The sequence below is a fragment of the Girardinichthys multiradiatus genome, chromosome 6 (assembly GCF_021462225.1).
Source record: "Girardinichthys multiradiatus isolate DD_20200921_A chromosome 6, DD_fGirMul_XY1, whole genome shotgun sequence".
Classification (NCBI taxonomy): Eukaryota; Metazoa; Chordata; class Actinopteri; order Cyprinodontiformes; family Goodeidae; genus Girardinichthys; species Girardinichthys multiradiatus.
The window spans coordinates 26,761,604-26,767,603 of NC_061799.1; the positions used below are offsets into that span (position 1 = coordinate 26,761,604).

At 39.4% G+C, this 6,000-nt stretch overlaps 1 protein-coding gene across 14 annotated transcripts in view; it reads right to left on the reverse strand.

The window, feature by feature from the left end:
• Nucleotides 1-5,167, reverse strand: part of LOC124869695 (adhesion G protein-coupled receptor L2-like) — a 143,752-nt gene extending 138,585 nt beyond the window's left edge. For 4 of the 14 annotated variants that reach the window (XM_047367722.1, XM_047367723.1, XM_047367724.1 and 1 more), the window contains exon 1: nucleotides 2,381-5,161. The gene's annotated coding sequence lies outside the window, so the exon portion shown is untranslated. Of the gene's footprint in view, nucleotides 1-2,380 lie in introns of all 14 variants that reach the window. The other 10 variants (XM_047367733.1, XM_047367736.1, XM_047367735.1 and 7 more) reach the window with 4 other exon arrangements.
• Nucleotides 5,168-6,000: the final 833 nt, after the last annotated feature.

The window sequence follows — 6,000 nt, forward strand, 5'->3', positions numbered from 1 at the left end:
TCCAGTGAAAGAAGGCTACCTTTCATATTTAAAAATGTTGAGTACAAAATAAGGATGAGCATTTATCGTATTGTTTATTGTTATTATGGACATTTTCTTATTGTGATAAGTATTTTTATTTATTGTGACAACGATAAATTCCAATTAATGATTACTATTTCCTTTCCATCTGGTTTCATGAGAACATTAATAAATATATGAATAATGTAGTTACTGTTTGGTGATAACGATCACCCTTGTTTTTGTAACTAGTGTCCTGAAGAGGCCAAAAACTGGTGTGTTTTTTAAGAGCAGTGTTTATGTTTGTGGGGCCATACAGTTGCCTAAAAAAAGACTGCAAAGAAGTTGAAAACACTTTTTCATCATCACTTTTATCACTACCACAAAATATTGTGATCACAGTCCGTATCGCCCATCCCTAGTACAAAATACCCAATAAAGGTTCGATTTGGCAAAGATGCAGAGTGATCAGCACCATTAGGGCTACTTACTGATCAAACCAAAATAAATCTCAGGAGCCTCCTGTTGGAAGATTTAATTTACTGAAGTTATGATACTTAATTTCATAACTAACCCTAACCCTTCCTCCGGCGGTTTATGCATGCCGGCGGACTCCTCACAACACACAACAATATATAAAATAACTTTAAATGGTGGTAAAATCATCAGACCAAACATACTGATGATGGATACAGACGGCTCCATTATGTACCTGAAAATGGGATATGAAACAAGAAGAACTACAAAGGTACAAAATCTCCAAGATGCAAAATGTCCAGCACCTTTCCAAGCACTTTTTACAAGACTTTTTCTGAAAATACATCTTCTCTGCAAACCAAATTTCATTGGATAGACATAGAGAAGATGCTGTTGCCTAACGGCTGAGCGACATACAGTAGAAAAGTGAAAGGCGTCTACATAAAGATGTCTACTGATGTTTAAATATGGGTGAACGGTGGTTAGGATTGATGAAATGGGCTAACCAAGCTCAACTTTCAACGTCTTTATTTAGGCTAAATTTGAACAGAAACTATGGGCTGAAAAATTTTCAACATATTTTTCTGAACTTAATACAGACAAAGTGTATGGAAGGATCCTTTTAGTTGTAAATGCTGCTCTCATTAGCTGGGGATGAGGTGACGTTTCTGTGGTTAGAGATCACTGATGGGAATGTCAGCATTAAACACTGAAGATCATTCCCAGCCAACAAGACTTTTACTGTCTGGTTTTGGAATAAGTCTCCCCCGTCAGGGTCTAAATATGATTTGGATTTGTTTGATGCCGTAAAGTCATCTATAATCTTTACGACGAAGCTGTTATATAAGCCCAAGAAGGCCCCCAGTTTCCCTAACTTATATAATGATGCACCATAGTCCTGATTTAGTACAGACAGTATGGATTATATGTTAATGTTGCCCAGCTTTGATATTTCAGGCTGGCACAGGAAGCCGAAGCGCTCTCTTGTTTGTCTAAGCGGCCCAAGTCTCTAAAAGCCTCACGTGAGAATAAAATATGGTTCCTACAGCCTGTAAAAACTCTATTTATGTGTGTATTAAAGTGTGTGTGTGTGTGTGTGTGTGTGTTGTGTGTGTGTGTTTGTGTGTCCCATCATCACACATGGCTAACTCAGGTTTGTGAATTATACATGTCCTGTGAAATGATCTTATTTTACAGCCGCAAAATGGAAATGTAAATGGAGACAGTGAATGACAATCCAGAGCAAGGATGTTCAGGACTGGGTGGAAATGTTTGGGAATAATCTATTGTCTTTGTCCATTTATTTTTTATTTTAATTAAATATTGGTAAGAGTGGCTTCCTCATACATCAAATTCAATTTGTTTTCTCAAGGCTTTTAGGTCACATCAAGAGATTTCCTTTCCATGTTTATTATTATGTTTATATATACATAAACTGTAATGTAATGTACAATATTAATATGTCTATCTGATTGGATTGTATTGGATTCTATTGATATTATGTTTCTAGGTATGAATGTGATCTGTTCGTCGTATAAAGAGCCTTAAGATTATTTTTTGTAAATTGGAGATATATAAATAAAATGAACTGAGTTGAACTTAAAATAACAGGGAGCAGATAGGTTAACAACACAGTAATCAGAAGGCTTTTTTTTATTATTTGCACCCACAGCATTCTGAATCTTGAAGTCGAGCAACTTCTAACTTAAAGTCTAAATATATGTTACACCATGGGGGATGCATTGATCACATTGCAGCAGTTTAAAACTGCCGGAGGCCCACCTTTTCTTACATTTTTTCTAATCCTATTTTGGGAGTGTAAATAAAGTGCATTAATTCAGCGAGCCACAACCCAACATCTCCTCAAGAAAGAGTCAGACATGCGTGTTTAAATGCTACTTACAGCGCGGTGCCAAAATAAGAATCCGCGGCGTGGAGTGGTGATCCGATTCAGTCTACCAAAACCAGGAGTCCCCCCGCTGCCTCTCCTCTCTCTGCTTTATTTTAAAAGAAGCCCTCATAAACTGTACAAAGATGGCTGGGGCTCTGCTGCATTCCTGACCTTCTTCACACTGGACAGAAAATGGGGATCTCCGAGGCGGATAAGCGCTCTTCTTCCAGCCGGTGCGCCCGGGACCGGACGAATAGCTCCATGTTCAAAAGTAATGATCGTTTCCCCTCTCTCCTTCCTCTTCTTCCTCACAGACTCCTTCCGACGGGAGCGCTACGGACAGGCTGCATGAAAAAGGGATCACTTCAAGGAGATGAGATGCGCCCCAGTCTGGCTTCAAAATCAAACTCCCGAGAGCCTCAAGTAAGCCCGAAGTCCTCCGGCGGTTTATGCACGCCGGCGGACTCTGATCTAAACGGGAGAGTGTGGTTTCTCCAGCGCTTCTGTGTGCGCTCCGGGGTCGTTCCCTCTGCGCCTCATCCACACGCCGCGCAGACAGTCGGAGCTACAGCCGGACTGGAGGCAAACAAGGCGAGAAGAAACGGTGCACAGGTCCCCTGCTCTGCAGCAGCTGGCTGAGCATGGCGGCGCACAAAACCCGGCGCGGATCACAGGCACGGCACGGATCGGAAGGAAGGATGGATTCTGAAGCTGATTAAAGGGATAGTTCGAGTTTTTTGAAGAGAGATTCTGCTTAAAGGTTTTAACTATTTACGTCCAAAGGGGTTTTGTGAAGTTTGAGCTAAAAATAACATGCCCAAATCTAACTGAAGTTTTCTGAAAATTGGTATACTCTATCTAAAGAATCATGTTAATAACTGTGTTTTTCAAGTGGGAATTCTGGCCTTCCTTTGCTGCTGGTTGAGTTTTTGGAGTCTGTGAGCTCTCTGCTTATTGCAGACATGCTGATTGTGTGTGTAGAAGCCGTGTGGTGAACAGTTGAGACCGAGTTTTGTATGTACATTATTTTGTAGAGTTATTTTCTGATTGAACTGCCTTTAGTTTTAACTGTTTTTGGTGTTTGTAGAAATGGTTTATATTAGCTTTTTGCCAAGATTCTGCTATTTCTCTGGATACCACATAGGTTTATCTTTAACTAATGGAACTCGCAGTAAATAAACTAGAGGAAAACGAGTTAAATTCTGCCCCCAGTACTGGAGGTGGGCCTTAAATGGATAAGCAGTTAATATCTAACCTGCTGTAGAGCTTGGTGTCTTACTTCAGTTAACATTCAAATAACTTATTCTGAGCTTCGTTTAATTATTTATATTAAAGGTAGAAGCAGAAAATCCATATTGTGAAACAAAATGCTGGATTTGATATTTTCAACTGGATTTAGCATCTTATGTTAGTGATTAGCACAGCCAGGGCATTAGTAAAACAACTGTCTCCAATTTCAATAAGGTTGCCGTCATTTCAAAATCTAGCATGTTAAATCACAGAGGTTGGGAGCTTAAAAGGCAAATAAGCTTTGCTGTACTTTCTTCAGCTTTCCTGTTATCTTCTGAAAACCCTTTGTGTTGCATTTTCAGTACCTGTTCCACACAGGAAGATCATTGTTGTCGCACTGCCTCCAACCTCCAGAAAGCTTTGCAAGGAATGAGCAGATAGGGGGCAATACTAATCATTTGGAGGCGCACAGAACCCAAAAGGGTAACATTTCAGGAGTTTTAGTTTTAGTGTTGCTATGTCGGGAATGTAAAATTTAGATTTGAAAAATATTTTTTTAACATTTCCTTAGGACTTTTTTAAAACATACTTATATTTTGTAATATATGGATACACAAAAACCCAGCTGATCTAAAAGTTTAATAATAGCTTCATCATCTTTGTAAATAACCACCCAATGCTCCCATGACAACAGCTTAAGCAGTCACAAAATTGCATTCACACTTAACTGCTAAAAACATTTTTCCGTTTGTAGTTGTTTTACAATCCCAGGCAGCCTCCAGGTCCAATTAATTTGGATTTATACTAACCAAAGACCCCAAGAGAGTTATCTACTGCTTGCAAGATATTAATTGCTTATAACATTTTAACACAACCATTTCTTCATAAATTCTGAACTGTCCCTTTAAGGCTAATTTACCTTCTCCATCCAGCGTGTGCACACATTTCATGCATGTGTGAGAAGCACAAACAGGAGCTGTCCTCTGTTTTCTGCAGATGATGTTAACAATCCAAGCAGTACAAAATTTTAATCAGCATTCCCAGGTTTAATTAGGATTGGCTCAGAATTACAAGGCCATTAATTACGAAAATCCATGTAACCTAGAGTAGGTTATGTATATAACTCGCTAATTTTAACTCTATTAAAATTTCAGCCGTGTGGGCAGTGAGTTTTACCTAGATCATTAAGGTATTAATAAAAGCAACACATCAGCAGAAAAAATAATGAGGCTAAAGTAAGATTTATTCTAATTGGCTGAGGCCAGAGAGTTTATGGAAAAGCGTTGAATGAAAAATGCACCAAGGTGATAAGAAAATACCTTTTGAAATATTCCTACTCCTGCACTCCTCTTATCTCTCTTCACTTGGAATATATTGCACTGAAAAATGGGAGCAAAAAAAACCAGTGAGCACAAATGTGCAGATCAAATGACTTATCGAGCTGTGATATCTACAACAAAAAGAGCTTAAGCTTGGTAACACTTTGTGCACTGTAACCAGAAAGTTGGTTTGTACGCTGTAAGTGAATATGAAAACGCATTAAACTTCAAAGGTCTTTCTGAGTGAGAACTTGACTTTGGACTCATCTCTCCATAAAATAAATTCAGAAAGTAGAAATTCAAGACGGAGAACCATCAGTAAGCCCAGAGGATTGTTTAATCGGCGCCTTAAAGCAGATAATGTGCATATTTGGCCTCTGTTTGTTCTCCTCAATGCAAAATGACAACATATTACACATTGCAGCCCCCCTCTGTAATTATTGGCACCCCTGATAAAAGATGTGTAAAGAGCCCTCAGACCTTTTGAAAAATCCAACCTTAAATTAAAGCTGCAAGCAGCATTGAAGGCCCTCGCACCTCAACACAACTGGCCCTGTGCAACGACTGTGGGAGCCTGGCGTCGCCGGCTGCACAATTCCAAATGTCGCGTCTAGGTAGCGCTGTGAGCGTCATGTCAAATGATCTTCGGTCATGCAGAGTTCTGGTCTGGCGAGAAGCATTCAAAATTTGGAGTAAATCGGACCTTCCAGATGGAAGCTGCACTCAGTTTTTTATCAGTGGGCAAAGCTGAAATGATGTCATGAACTGACTGTGGCAACATGTTCAGCATTGATCCATGATGATGTATACAACATTTCAAGTGGATTCGATGATGTATGAGGGAGATGTAGCTTTTGAAATGTCCTAGGGGCGCTATTGATCCAAATTTCAATGTAAACCAATAGAGCTGTTTGGAGGCTGACAAAGATCAACCATTTTCAGTTTGGAGTATACCGGACCTTCCTGATGGAAGCTACACTCATTTGTTTCTTAATGGGCGGGGCTAAAGTGATGTCATTTATTGACTGTGTCAACATGTCCATCATTAACTCATGATTATGTATACTACATTTCAAGTGGATC